Genomic DNA, 16,064 nt, shown 5'->3' with positions numbered 1-16,064 from the left:
TACCACGCGAAAAATACTGCAATGTTTAATTTTTACTGTTTATTTTTATAGTTTTGCTGTTTTGAGTATGACGACCAAAATCAGTGTCTTCTCATGAAAACTAATTTTACATAAATCAACCAAAGAAACTGTCGCTAAAGAATCAAGACTTGATTTTAACCGTTTCCCTAATGACTTATTGCGCAATAACTGACATAAATAACAGAAGTCTAGCCCGTCTGAAAGTTGATCCATTTCGGTTGTTCATGGTGTAATTCTTACATCCCTCATACTTTAATTTCGTTCTTGGCTATACCCGATTAGTTATTTTGACATTTTTTAATTTTTTGTTTTATTTTAATATATTGTAATAGAATATACTAATTCAACTGTAAAATCATGGATCAACTAAAGAAAAATCTTCCTAAGCTTAAACGCGGTCGGCGAGAGTTCACTGTACATTGCATTTTTGAAAATAGAGAGTATGAGCATTGGTACTGCTGTTGATATTTTTTTTTTATTATCCTCGTTAACATATTATCATCACCATCGTCAAAACTACAGTTGCTGCTCTGTGTTTGTGTACATTAAGCTAACCTTGTGTTAGCACGGGCTCTTGCTTCTAAAGTAGCCCATAACAACTATTGCTGCTGTTGTCGGTGAAGTTTATTGAGTCTCGGGTCCATCGTCCTTGAGATGGTTTTATGGACGCCTGGTTCCCACCATTTAGTGACCCTTCATCTTCCCTTCGGCTCTTGTGGTAACGCTTCCGTTTTTTATGTTTTCTTATTTGGTCATTCATAAGAACACTAAAGTCGGCTGCATAAAGATTTACTAACAGGATATCCTTCGAATTATGGAGATCCTTGCATGATACCCTTAAGACTGAAAATAAACTAATAAAACTGATAATTTGTTTGTTTTTTCCTCTGTGTATGATAACTTGGTTTTGTGATTTTCGGGCCTGATTTTTTTTTTTTTTTTTTTTGCACAAGTTAACTTCTCGGGGCTTATTTTGACCCACAGATCCCCACGCAAGACTCTCGTTCAAATTTTTAACCATGATATTTTAGAATGTAATAGTGAATCCATGTTAATACTCTAACTCATGAACAAAAATCAAGAGCTAACGATGTCTAGCTTCCTTTGGTCTGTTATTATTATTATTATTTTTTTTTTTTGAAGAATGTGTAAAATAAGACAACGAGTACATAGTGACAATTCCAGAAATATTTTCGGAAACAATACGGTGCAGCTATAAAAGCGTGGACCGCATTGTTTCCCAAAAAATATTCTTGGAATTCTCACGATGTACTCGTAGTCTTATTCGACTTTTGAAATTGTTTGGCTTTTTTAGTCAGTTTTTTTTTTACTCAGATCAGTGTACGCACAATGCCATATTGTATGTGTTTCCTGGCTTGTTTTATAAGATTAGATAAAAAGAATTCGCTTGAAGGCTCTCTAAATTGTCGCCATAGTCCACTGGATCCTGTTACGCTTCTGTATATTTTCCTTGGAATTGGTAAGTAATTCCTTTGGCACCAGAGTGCATTTTCTGTTGATTTACCGAATGACCCCGCATGGTCCATTATGTCCAAGCATTACTTGTTGTGTATAAGCGTTATTTAGCCTTGCCGAAAGACGGAAGTTGATTTAGTTGTATTGTAGAGGAATGTTGTGGTAATATTGGGATTTCTGTAGAGTCGTTAATAGTTTAGGACTGATGGAAGGGAAATTGGTAGGGTTTATCTTTATGTTTATGCATCAGTATGGATAATAATAATAAGAGTATACTTTTTCTTTAAGTAACAATAATAATCTGCGATTGATACACTCGACGTGTAAACTTGATATCGTCCAGTCCGGGCTGAGCGTCTTTCACCACTGGTCCATAAGTTCATGTCCAGAATGAAGATGCTAAGACGACCGTTATTTTTGACGGCTTAGTTACACGACAAACAATAATAATATAAAAGTACACTGGTAATTAGAATTTGTTAAGGGGTTTATTGCTCTCATCCTTAGTATTTTGAATAACTATCCTTGAGGTTTACTTAACATCAAAATCATGCATTTTCCCCTTTGTATAACTTCTTTTTTTTTATAATTTTACCAATAGCCAAAACTCAAGGTCTTGTAAGAGCTTGCAACCCTCTTCTTCTTGGTGCAGGTAATGGCTTTTGCGTTCAGGAAGAGATTGCAAAAAGTATATCCATTTTTTTATGGCTATTCTGTAATTCTTCCTCAACTCTGCCAATAACCAAACCTCCAGGCCTTGTAAGAGCTTACCTTGTGGTAGGTTAACTTCGAAAATGAGGCCCAGTATTTCATGTCTTTAAAATATATATATTTTTCTTTACACGTAGCTAATCAGTTCGAAGCATAAAGTAGTTGAAAATAGATTTGCCTCTCGACGCGCTACACAGATCACGTGACTGCAAAGTCGTGACGACGATCATTAATATTTTTATTTTTTTCTTGCAGTATGTGAAGGGGGCGAGTAGGGCCATGTCGTGGGTCTAAGGGAGGGGAGCTGGGTGTAGAATTTGAGTATTGTATGTGTTTTTGCTTCAGTGTTAACCCCGTTCACTAGGTTGCAGGTGAAGACGAAACCACATTGAAATAATGGATTTTTTTTTTTTTTGGTGTGGAAGTGTGGGGAGAACGTTGCTTCTGTCGTAGGACTGGAGACGGTAGCTGGGTTAGAACAATCTTTTGTGCGTGCGTTCATGTGCGTTTTCGTGCATGTAAAGCCCATTCACTTGATTGCAAGTGAAGACGATTGATGTCTAGTATAAATCAAGTGCTGTGAAGTTCTCAATCGGCATCTCTCTAAAAAAGTAGAGGATACAAAAGTTGAAGGAAAATTTCATCTTACCTATGAAAAAACGTTGCTCAAGAACGTGGTGTTGCGCAGTGACGGCTAGTAAAAGTGATCAGAGTACTCGTTATCACAGTAAGAGTAATAGCTCTTACTAGTAAGGAAATGATTGTGGCATATTTCGTCATGTGGTGCTTATTAGGTTTCAATAACGCAAGTTTTTTTTTTTTTAAACTTGAGTGTTTCGTCTTCTGTAATTTATAAGCCTGCGGGTCTTCTCTTACATTAAGTTGTATTATTGTAATTTTTTTTAAAGCTTACATTTTAAATAATACTGTGGGCCTAACACCACAGATTTAGCTCTGAATATAATGGAGTTGCTGGATCTCTCTGCTTGGCGAAGGTAATCGGGTTTTTAAACTGATCCACGCAAGACCCTGGAAGTAACGACGGGAATGAAGTGATTTCAAGGTGAAGTGCGCGAAGTTCTGTTGAAACTCATTGCCTATCGAGCTGACAATAATATTCCCACCCAATTTTAATGATAATAAGCCTGGAGGGTCTCCCAGTGGTAGGTATAAAAGGATGTTCTCGAGAGCATAGCCAAGAGCAATGTCAAAAATGGTCTCTCGGAAGCAGCTAACCTTGCAAACTCTCGGAAGTAATGTACAAAGGAAGCTGTCCAGTACACTGTCCAAAGTAAACATTGGAAAGTTTGTTTTAAAGTAAACTGTAGAGCGGTATCTGAAGTAATATCTATAAACAAATAAGGCAACCTGACGACGCAGTCGAGGGAAGTGAGATGAAATTAGTAGTCTTCTTTTGTTCGGTATCATTACATGAATAATATTCTGCGAAGTGAAGTTTACATTTCGGAATCGTATTTTTTTTTTAACTAATAGCAGCGATTATACAACATTTTTCGTAATCATTGCAAGTTTAAGTGAGGAGTATGAACAGATTTATCACTTTTCTGTCCTATAAGTTGATAACACAACTTGTGTGAATAAGGAACACAAAATAGGTTAGTTATTAGATTCGTCAGTCCTGAATAGAACTAGTTGTACACATGACGTCTGTCGTCAGATTGATTTCAGCTTTTACAATTCTCTCTCTCTCTCTCTCTCTCTCTCTCTCTCTCTCTCTCTCTCTCTCTCTCTCTCTCTCTCTCTCTCTCAGTTCTTCATTCCTAACTTTCCGCAATTGCATTGTGGATTCGTATTATCATTTCTGACCGTTGTCGTAACTGTTATCAGTCTAACCTTTTCTGTCATCAGATTTCATTATTAATTTGAACTGATACTTCCTTATGACGTTTAGGGTTGATCAAAGTTGATTGCTGAAGTACGTGCACAGAAGACTGGATGCGTTTTCCCACTCCCATCCTATCTCTGCCCCAAGGGAGGTCATCCACCCACATCTTCCTCTCCTTGTGACACCCTGCTCTCCCTACCTCCCCTCCCTGTGTGTATGTGTGTTTGTGTTTGTGTTTATGTGTACGTATCTCTAGTTTACTGTTAGTATTTTGTGCCCTCTTTTATCCTGCTGTCTTTCTCAAGAACAGTTAAAATTCTCTCTCTCTCTCTCTCTCTCTCTCTCTCTCTCTCTCTCTCTCTCTCTCTCTCTCTCTCTCTCGCAGAGGTCGATGAATCTTAGAAGACAAGAAGGAGAACCTCCACGTCATGACGGAATGTGGTCACCTCGTCACCTGAAGGGAAACTCAAAGCTAATTTGTGTTCGCTGGAAAAATGTGTTTCGAAGGTCACCTGTGGAACTCTTATCGAGCGCCTCGAAATCCTACCTTTATTCTGGATAAAAATTCAAACCAGAGGCTCGAGCCTTTTTTTTTTATTTTTTTTGTTCTTCCATTTCATTTTTCTTTCTTTCTTCGGCTACTGGCGTTAGCAAATGCTTGTTATAACTACAGCCAGATGTAAGAGAAAGCCAGCACGGATGATGGTTATCTTTAATTAATTATAATTAAATCATTTGTTTAAGCACACTTAAATATTGCGTGCTTTTTAATGTAAGGCTGTATATTAATGTGGCCTCCACGAAAGAAAGGGAAAAGTGTCCGACGTAATTGTATTTTCTATTTTGCTAAGGTCATTAATGTTGGTGCAAACAAGAGATATATATATATATATATATATATATATATATATATATATATATATATATATATATATATATATATATATATATATATATATATATATATATATATTGATAAGTATGCGTTGTCGATGAAAAAACTGTACATTTCGCTTAACTGTGATGCTCTACCAAATTCCTAACAATAATATTTATACCGGAAGTGAAATAGATGTGATTCATTTGTTTCTGAATGAGCCGATCTGATCCATCTAGGTCAAAGAAAATGTATAAAGAAAAATACTAGAAGATATCTACACTCTCTCTCTCTCTCTCTCTCTCTCTCTCTCTCTCTCTCTCTCTCTCTCTCTCAGGTCTCTAAGAGAAGTTTCACATCAAAGCGGTGATATAAATCTCTCTCGTCTTGAGAGAAACTATGAAATTATGGTCTGCTGATGTACTGGTTTTGAATGAAACCTGTTTTTTTATCTTTGTTGTAGGGGAGAGAGAGAGAGAGAGAGAGAGAGAGAGAGAGAGAGAGAGAGAGAGAGAGAGAGAGAGAGAGAGAGAATGTTTTTGGCCTTTGAGAATTTAATGCTTATTTCATTTCTACTTCGGTGCATGCTCGATTTTTACACTCGTATACTTCTGTACATACATACATACATACATACAAATCTATGACTATTGATAATTTTTACAGGCATGATATATATATATATATATATATATATATATATATATATATATATATATATATATATATATATATATATACATATACATATATATACATATTTATATATATTAATTATACATACATACATATATATATGCATACATTCATAGATACACACATGTATATATGTATGTTTATGCGCGTGTGTATCACAGTAATCATTTTGTAGTATTTACGATTTTTTTGTGTTACCACGTGTTATGCTGAATCATTGTGTGATCCAATGATTTGTTGACATTGGTTCCGTAAATTAATCCTTTGTTGCGACTTATTGTCTTGTTGATATACATATATATATACATACATATATGTGGTTATATATGCATATAGTTTGTGAAAGTTTTATATAGCAGTAAATTAGTGCAAGAATACAAAAGCACTGTCAATAAAAAAGTAAGTATTAGGTATTAGCCTCGAATTTTTTTCTTCTCAAACATAACAGGTTTAGGCTTGGGCGCCATATTAAACTTGAGAGAGAGAGAGAGAGAGAGAGAGAGAGAGAGAGAGAGAGAGAGAGAGAGAGAGAGTCTTAAAAGAGAAGATAGGCATATAGAAATTAGTAACAGAGACGGGGGTGGGGTTGCAGTGTGGCAAAGAAAAAGAGGTTGAAAGGTAGACGAATGAGAACAGGTAACCACAACATTATACGTGATGAGGTTTGGCCTTTGCAAGGAGGGAATTTGGCCAGCAGGGCCCTCGCCTGAATTGAATAGATATGCCAACGTACTTGAGGGCCCACCCCGTTCCCTTCTTTCTTCCTCCCATCACATTCGCTTCATAAAGGTAGAGAAGCAAGAAGGAATGGCAAGAATCTTTGGATAGACTGAAGAAGGAAAGAACAATGAATAAATAGCGAGAGGAAAGGTAAATATCAAATATTAAGCCTAGATTACTGGGAGCAGACGGATATGTTGATAGAGAAATTGAATCTCAGATAAGGCAATATAATGAAGAAAAGGTCGTGTTAATATGACTGATATAACGTTTAGCGAGTGATCCAAATAAAGGTCATGTTAATTATTGGTCTTTTGTCACGTATTACTATATAGGTAAAAAGAAACTTTCTCTCATCTTCTTTAGACGAAGAAGACAGTGATGATGATGATGGTGATGATATTAATAATTACAAGGGTGATGTGATTGTGATGCTGAGCCTCAAGAAATGAATAAATAAATAGATAACCAGTAGTCAGAGAGCAGATACAAGTTTTTATAGAAACTGGCAAAGAAAATATTTTAAAAATATAACATTGAATTTTGCGAGACTTTACGATGTTACATAAAGTTAATGCAGATAGTAAAATCTAATGCTTGTTTGTGTGATTTTTCTTATTTTGCACTCTGCGTTGTGTTTTCTAGAAATGGAGATGATACAAATCGAGTTGTGCCTTTTTTTGCGTTTGTTGCAAATAAAGATGATTAATTTGAAAATATTTCTGGCGCGTCTGATTGTTAGTAGATATATGCCGGTGAACTTTCAGTGTTTTGTTCGTGAGAACAGAACTTATGTAAAATAAACAAACATGTATTGTTTGCGTGCGCGTGTGTTTGCCACAGATTGAAGACAGTCGCGCTCGAAAGATCACAGAACAAAAGCTTGAGGCTAGTTGGGGAGTGGCTGGGCCGGGTTCGGGGGAGGAGGGAAGCATTCTTCGGCAAAAGCAGAGGCAAGACAAAGTAGGCTCATTTACAAACACCGGATAGGCTTACCGTTGTTCACTTGGCCTTTAACAACCTCCTACTCTTCTTTAGTCCTCAGACCCCCGCCCCCTTACTATTCTATAGGTTTTAGGACCCCCACCCGTCCCCCGCTCTCTCTTTCTCTTGTAAACTATATTGGTTTTTCGTAACATAAACGCACTTCCCCCAACTTCACCTGTATAACTTCTGCCTTTGAACTTCTTGGGTCGTCACTGAACGTTTTGTTTTTCCATGTTCTCTTTTACTTATTTGATCTTGCTTGTCAGTCATTTTTCTCTTCTGCTTTAATTGCCCTCCCTTCGCGGCAACCACTATTTTGCCCTTGTTAGGCCTTAAACCCAGGACTCGCCGGGAAGGAGCAATGGACCTAAGACCTTCATGAGTCTTGCAAGGATGGCATGCTTCCCCTCTCTCTGTTTCTAGTCTTTTAGTGTAGTCCTAGTTTCTTACAGCCTTTTATTTCTTTTGTGCACTTATTATTATTATTATTATTATTATTATTATTATTATTACGATGGAAAGTAGAAATGACATTGTAAGAGAAAGCACAGCAATAAAATTATACAAGATTGCAATGACAAACAAGGAAGAAAATCATAACGGAAATTTTGTCTTGCACAGTCACCTCCACTTTTCAAGAAGCGCACTTGTCAAGTCTCGAAATGTCATTGAAATCCACCAATAATGCTTGCCACTTCAAGTCATCATTACTGACTGATTGGCTTACGGTAATCTTGCTTTTGTATATCCGCATCAGTTTAATGTCACACACACACACACACGCACACACATATATAAATGTGTGTATTTATTTATATATATATATATATATATATATATATATATATATATATATATATATATATATATATATATATATATATATATATATATATATATATATATATGTATGTATATGATTTAGTAACATATAAGTTTTCGGAAAGTGTAAATATAAATCTGACTTTATCCTTGACTGTGAAAGGGACCGTTGTTTGGCTGTTTAGAAAAAAAAAATTAGAAAAAACAAAACGGATCGTAGTCCTTAGGCAATATCCAACCACTGATGAGAGAGACTCACCAGCCAAGGTTCAGGTTCCAGCAGCCTTCATGTAAGCCTTCCTTAGTGGCAGAGGTTTTGCCACTGAGAATAATAGAGTTTGAAGACTGGTATTAAGACGTTTATTGATTTTTATCGCTTAGGTGACGATGTCGAAATAATGCTTTTAATCTATTTACGGCTAATGTAATTTTGATTATCCGGTTGAGTGGACCAAATTTTCGCCACCTTTTGACGGATCCACAGTTACTTAATTAATTTGTGAAAACGTAATTGTCATAAACTTGACCTCTTTGGCTGCAGAAATGACAGGTAAGTGGTGTATTCATTATTTAAAGATTTCTCTCAGTTTAAGCGTACTTTTTGGAATACCTATGTGTTATTTACATCATTTTACTTTTGTAAAAACAAATAAATATATATATTTTATATATATATATATATATATATATATATATATATATATATATTTATATATATACACGTATATATGTGTATATGTATATATGTATGTATATACGCACACATACATATATATACATGTATGTGTACTTCACATACTTTGAAAATACATTACCAGGAGTCTCGGAATCTCAGTCTCGAGGAAACTAGTCAGTATGGTTGTAAAGTCTGTCACACGATTTCCTTATTTGTTTTTTATTTGATTATTTTTTATTTTTGTATCTATTTGTTAGCTTGTGTGCATGCTTGATTCTTGTATGTTGCGTTGCTGTTATTATTATTATTATTATTATTATTATTATTATTATTATTATTATTATTATTATTATTAATGGAGTTGTTTATGTTATATGTTTGTCACCTTTTCCATGAAGTATCTGTACAGGCAAGGTAAAGTACTCCCCAGTTCTCATGTTGTTTAAGAACGAGGCGGAAGTAATACGATGTCGAAATTTTTGAGGTCATCCGTTCCAGAAAAAATCTGTTCATCTTGCAAGATGCAATAAAGAAATTGCACGATGAGCGCTCGAAAAATTGTCGGATTCAATTGAGTATGAAAACCTGTTTCAAAGTCATACTGATATCTCTCTCTCTCTCTCTCTCTCTCTCTCTCTCTCTCTCTCTCTCTCTCTCTCTCTCTCTCTCTCTCTTTTATTTTGAAGCTTTCTTTCTTTTCTTGTTCACGGTCTGTAAAAAGAGTTATGTTTTTTCAGAATGATTCTGTAGCAGTGCCTTGTTGTTCTTTTATTTATTTCTTTTATTGTTTGAAAGTTCCATATACTTTTAATTTTCAAGACTCGAAATATTTTTCGTTATTTTTCGTATAATTTTTTGTATCTTTTGTAAGTATTCCTTTTGATGCTGGCAATATGATTATATTTTTTTCATCACCAGGATCTTCTTAATTTATTTTTTATTGTTTTTATTTTTTATTAATGAGATTTTTTTTTTTGCATGGATCATTTCTTTTGTTTTGATGATCAGTTTTGAAAAACCTAGCTTATTTTTCTTATCCAGGATCTGCCAACTGTACTTCGTTGTTGTTAATACTCTTTTGGTAGGGCCTTTGTTAACTCAGAGCTCTCCTTAATGGCCTCCATTTTTTTGCAAGTGCTTCCCTTTTATTTCAACCTTTGGCAAGTCTCCAAAACCGTACTGATGAGAAACATCTCGAATCACGTAAGGTGGTTCCTGCAAGGAGATCGCTTTTGGTCACCTGTTATTTTTCTCAGCACAATTGTTCTTGTCGCTTCTTTTTCTTTCGTCTCACACACGTTCTTTATCTTACGTTCCTTTGTCTTCCTGTTTCTTTGCCTCGCTAACTGGTTGGCAATCGTCCCCCCTCTCTCTCTCTCTCTCTCTCTCTCTCTCTCTCTCTCTCTCTCTCTCTCTCCTTCCTTTATTTGGTCTTCGTCTTCTTATTCGTCTTCATTACCTGATGGTAAGTGAATCTGTCTCTCGCCCCTCATTGCATGCATGCATATATATATCTATATATATATATATATATATATATATATATATATATATATATATATATATATATATATATATATATATATATATATATATATATTATATATATATATATGCATATGAATATAAACCATTTATGCTCATAGATTTTCGTGTGTGCTATTATAAATTTAAGAATGTAGAAACCCTTGTTAGTGTTTATACTTATTTGGCTTCCGAGCGACCTTGTGTCTTTTTTACTAGTATGCTTGTTTGGGAAGGTAAACATGTTTGCTTGTTTCTCTGTATTGCCAAAACGTGTTTCGTCAGAACTTGCATTTAAGAGCGCATGTTATGCCTGATTTGTACTCTTGATTAATTTGGTGCGTGAAATCATCCACTGCTGTTCAGATTTCAAAAGGTAAAGATTTATTTTGCTTACTGTCATGTTTATCTTTTTTATCTTTTCATTTTTAAGGCTTCTGTTGGGGGAATTTTTTTTTTTTTTTTGAGACGCGGGGCCTTTTTGGTTATCCTGTACCCCGAGAAAGGCAATAGAGGACAATGATTGAAAATCCTTTCTTAAACCTTCTAAGTCTTCCTTCCCTGGCAACGGATAAAAGTGCGGTGGATCCGGTTCTCTGTTCTCAATGTTTGACCAGTAAATGTTAGTTGAGTAATTCAACCAACAGTGACTTCATTTTTTTTAAGCAGTTATATGATGTATTTTTCATTCCAGTCACCAGTGCCTGTCAGTATCAGAATAGATTGAGGTAACCATGTTTCGTTTCAAGGATTTAGGAAACATGGGGCGCCTCAATGAAAAGATGGCATTGACCTCACCTCTGTTGGAAAGGGTATATTATTACGTTGGGTAGACAGTGCGGTGTCGATTTTCACTCCTTTTTGATTAAAGCTCGGTCCCTTCCTGTGAAATAAGTACGCCTTAGTCTCAGGGACCCAGCGTAGTTAGGCTTGGTGTACTTATTTGCCGAACATCATTTTCGATGTTTTCTTCATTTTTGGAAACTGATTATGGCGAGTTTTTTTCTACTGCTAATTTGACTTTTCTTTATAAATAATACTGTATTTTTGCGTGAAGAATCTTGTTGATTGTTGGTATTTCACTGTTTCGTTGCAGAACTAGATACATATAAAATTTTAAACCTGTATGTTAAAACTGGAACTGTTAATACATTTTTCTTCCTGCCTCTGTAAAGCATTTCCTGGAAACTGAAAATTTTGATAACATGACAAACTTACTGATTCAATACTTTGAATAGGCTTGATTACAATAGGCTTCTCGAAATTTGAATATTTCATAGTAGTTGGAACTGCGGTGGTGATTTCAATACGTGTGCAAAAGCTATCAGAAAGAACCACGGTAGGGAGGACCATGGAAGAGATTTCAACGCGGGTGTAAAAGGCTATCAAAAAAGAACCAAGGTAGAGATTTCAGTGCGGATGTAAAAAGCTATCAGAAAGAACCAAGGCAATGAGGACTAAGTTAAGAGATTTCAATGCGGGTGTAAAAAGCTATCAGTAAGAACTACGGTAGAGTTACTAAGGTAGAGATTTCAATGCGGGTGTAAAAAGTTAGCAATAAGAACCACGGTAGAGAGGACCAAGGTAGAGATTTCAATGAGGATGTAAAAAGCTATCAGAAAGAACCAAGGTAGTGAGGACCAAGTTAAGAGATTTCAATGCGGTTGTAAAAAGCTATCAGTAAGAGCCACGGTAGGGAGGACCATGGCAGCGACTCCAATGCAGATGCAAACCGAGAATCATTTGGTCTTTATTTGTGGCAAAGAATGTCTTGCATTGACAGTGAAGCAAGGCCATAGTCAAGAGATTATTACCTTATATAGTTATTAGGTAGGAATAACGATGTTATTCTGATTGACTAATTGATAAAATTTTAAGTCATTCGTAAATATGCCAGAAACTTCCTTAAATAAGTATATACATATGCGTGATTTATTGAAAAGTAAACGATAATAAGTGATGTTCCTGTTTGTTCAGGCATCAGTATTTGTTTCATCTTTCATCTATGGTTTGTTTGTTTATTTGCTTTCTGTTTGTTCTTTTATATAAGATTTATTTATTTTCAGCAAATTGAGAGTAGGAGTTTTTTAATTTTTGTTTTGGTGCCAGAGATTGATTGTAAATTGTGAAATACAGTTTTATATATATATATATATATATATATATATATATATATATATATATGTGTGTGTGTGTGTGTGTGTGTGTGTGTGTGTATGTATGTGTGTGTTAAATTAAAACGCCTATAGCACACTTAACGCAACAACAAGCCCATGTATATCAACTGGCAATATTTTAATCGTGAATGCGGACAGTTGGTAAGTGACAAGAGCATATACATGTAAGTGTGTGTGTGTGTATATATATATATATATATATATATATATATATATATATATATATATATATATATTATGTATATATGTGTGTTTGTGTGTGTGTGTGTACACATGCATAGGTTATCTTCTTGATTTTTATATAACTTGCCACATTTTTTTCTTGCTTTACATTGTTGTTAATCCTTTCGTTGTTATTTGGATTGTCATTAGCTAATAGGATATCTATGCCCGATATAAGAAATATTGCAGACGCTTTGGCAGGTTTGGTCATCCTCCGAATAGTCGCAGTGACTCTGCAATATCATTAATAGCGGCGTTCACAAATTAGGCAGCGCTTCGACACCGGTCCACGTTCACGATTCCAGCCAATGATTAGTTTCCGTCTGGAGGTCGGTGACACGCCTCAGTCTCTCGATCGGTTTTATTTCTGGCTTAATGGATGGTTTTTTATTTGAGTTATCGGATTCGTCGAATTGTGGTCAGTGATTGTTTTGATTTATGTGGTTGTTGATTTGCCTGTATTTATTACTCATTTCCTGCGAGCTTGTAGTCTTTGAAACTGTTCCATACGAGTGTTAGAATACTTTTAAGAAAAGAAAGTCGTTGTATATTGACGCAATTAACAGCCCATGATCCTGCACAGAGACTAGTTCTTTGAACAGAGCCAGAATTTCAAAGAACGAAGTGTTCTTTTGCATTTAAAAATTTTTCTTTGAAAGCATGAAGGTTATTTTTTTCTTTTAACGAAATTGCGTTGATTGAAATAAATGTTATAAAGGGCGTTTTTATTTATCTACCGATTCTGTTTTGAAAATATCCTGGTATTTTGTCATATTTACAAGCAAATAAGTAATGTTTTTTTAAAATAAATTGTTAATATGATTGCATGGAAAGGAACTGATGGTTATTTGCCTGTCATATGTGGAATACAAAATTTTCAAAAAATTATTTGAATTAAGTAGATCTCAACTTACCTTATTGATCCCTACGTTAGCCTTCGGTCACTTGGGGTGTATGCTACTCCTTTGGTATAGAATCAAGTATTAGGCAGAGGTGATAACTTATGACTTGATTAAATCAAGGAGTAGTGAGGGCTTCACCGTCGCCAGCAGAAACGGGAGGAGGAAGCGCAGCAGCAGCAGCAGCAACAACAGCAGACGACTTCTGCTTAGTGGATGCGGCTGGGTTCCCTGTGACCAACTGAATATAGTCTCGCGCCTGCCCTACCTTCTCTACTTCTACTCTCTCGCCCAGGGGCTGAGAGGTGGTGTGGTGGGTGGAGCCTCACGCGGACGGGATTGGTGACCAAAAACGAGCACGCCTAGGCCCTCCCCTTCCCTTTCACTCCCCTCCCCTGGTCATCCTCAGTTTCATCCCTCGCCTACCCCCTCCGCCTACTGCCCCTGACAGCTATCTTCCACGACTCCAAACGATGCCCGGGGCAACACAAAAGAAGAACACACAAAGTAGAGAGAGAGAGAGAGCTTGTAGTGAACTGATAGGGATAGTACCGGGTTTTTTTTTGACAGTTATGGTTGAGAGTACAGAAGGTATTATGATAGTCGTGTGGACTTCCCTAACAAAGTTCAAAATTGCTGGCTGTCTATCATCATATGCACAAATATTATATATTTATATATATATATATATATATATATATATATATATATATATATATATATATATATATATATATATATATATATATATATATTTATATATATACATGTATAGATTATCTGTGTGCGTTAATTGTTGGTGTACAGGTGCATTTATTATTGTTTTCTTAAATAGTTGATGGCCTTTTTGATAAGTTGTTTTTTTTTTTTGCTTTTGAATTAATTTAAATTACTAATTGCCGTTGGTGTTGCTTTTGTTAAATTGATTATTCGGGCAACTGTGTTAAATTCATGATTCTTATACGGAAACCTAGAACCGAAGGCAAATCTAGAAACACTCAGTTTCATAAATGCCCTGTATGTATGGACGTGACTAATAATCGGAAAATACACATGAATTAATGAAGGAAATGTTTTATAAAAACCTAAAAAGAGGAAGGGGCTGTTAAACGTTATCTGAATTGTCATGGAATGCCTCATAAAGTGATTCTTGGCAATCTGGTCCAGAGGTACGGGGATGAGTGTGGTCATGATTTCTGTCATGACGTCTCAGTGGCGCCATCCTCTCAGTTTTAGGAACGGCTAAGTTTTTGGCAAGTACTGCGTTGGTTTTTTTCGTTGAAGCCATTAAAATTAATGCAGGCCGCATGTCTGCCTAAAAAAGCAATTGTAGCAGAAACTTGCAACAAACCCTAACACTCTGGTGGAGGCGACAGTGTTTCACATTCGGTGTTAGTCGGCTGGACTTTGTCAAGAAGACATCATAAATGCCGTTTATTCTCTTCAGCTCTTTAACACAATTACGTTCCGTCTTTGGGCAAGAGTCTGTACAGGCATAAGGCCGGCATAACCTATAACAACCAACTAACACCCAGTACTTTACCGTAATCGAAGGTACAATCAACCAGCAAACATTAAGGATCCCACCCGTTTCTTTTAAGTAAAGAGATTGCACTGATAGAGGAGTATTCTCAAATCTAAAGAACATGAATTTATAACAATAACTTAATATCACCAAAGACGCCAAGTAGAGAATGATTTTTGGCAAATCTGTGTAAACGTTTCAAGGAGGGAATTCTGACATTTAATTATTTTTTATATCGATTATGTATTATTGACTTTGCGGTAAGTACGGAATTAATTATTTCTATCAGCAACATAAAACACATTTTACGGTGTTGCTTTGTTGCTATTCATTATCGTAATGTTGAAAATTTTTTTAAATTGTATGAAATTGTGGCGGAAATCTCAGTGGCCAAAGAAATGACATGGTGCGAAAAATCGTTAGGAAGCATTTTCTTATGCGTATCAATTTCTGTACGTGTTTATATACATTCGCATTTTTATATTTCAGTAAGTTCATGAAAATGGCTGCAGTAATTTCCAAGTCATGCGAAACGGAAATAAAGAATCTGATACTACGTATAGATGGGAGTACGGATAGCTACTTCATGCACAGTTGAAGTCCCCTGTAAATGATTATTTTTGTTGACTCTCTCTCTCTCTCTCTCTCTCTCTCTCTCTCTCTCTCTCTCTCTCTCTCTCTCTCTCTCTCTCTCTCTCTCTTCCGTCAAGTTTTTCTTGTTTGGTAATGAGAAGGTGTACAAATATTATGAATGTGAAGGTGTACAAATATTTTGAATATGAAGGTACACAAGTACTGACCATAGCTTCCAAAGGGCGCGGTAATTCTAGGGATATCTCACGTACATTTTCATGACTTAATCTCTCTCTCTCTCTCTCTCTCTCT

At 35.6% G+C, this 16,064-nt stretch overlaps 2 protein-coding genes across 6 annotated transcripts in view; one reads left to right on the top strand and one right to left on the bottom strand.

Annotated features, from left to right (window-relative positions):
* The window catches only part of LOC136849246 (streptococcal hemagglutinin-like), a 34,978-nt gene extending 21,049 nt beyond the window's left edge, over positions 1-13,929 (bottom strand). Inside the window, exon 1 of one of the 3 annotated variants that reach the window (XM_067122506.1) lies at positions 13,670-13,929. The gene's annotated coding sequence lies outside the window, so the exon portion shown is untranslated. The remainder of the gene's footprint in view (positions 1-13,669) is intronic. The other 2 variants (XM_067122507.1, XM_067122508.1) reach the window with 2 other exon arrangements.
* Positions 1-16,064, top strand: part of LOC136849248 (DNA oxidative demethylase ALKBH2-like) — a 657,271-nt gene that overhangs the window by 433,756 nt on the left and 207,451 nt on the right. The window lies entirely within an intron of this gene.

The sequence above is a fragment of the Macrobrachium rosenbergii genome, chromosome 20 (genome assembly GCF_040412425.1).
Source record: "Macrobrachium rosenbergii isolate ZJJX-2024 chromosome 20, ASM4041242v1, whole genome shotgun sequence".
Taxonomy (NCBI): domain Eukaryota; kingdom Metazoa; phylum Arthropoda; class Malacostraca; order Decapoda; family Palaemonidae; genus Macrobrachium; species Macrobrachium rosenbergii.
This window is presented reverse-complemented; position numbering and strand designations above follow the sequence as displayed.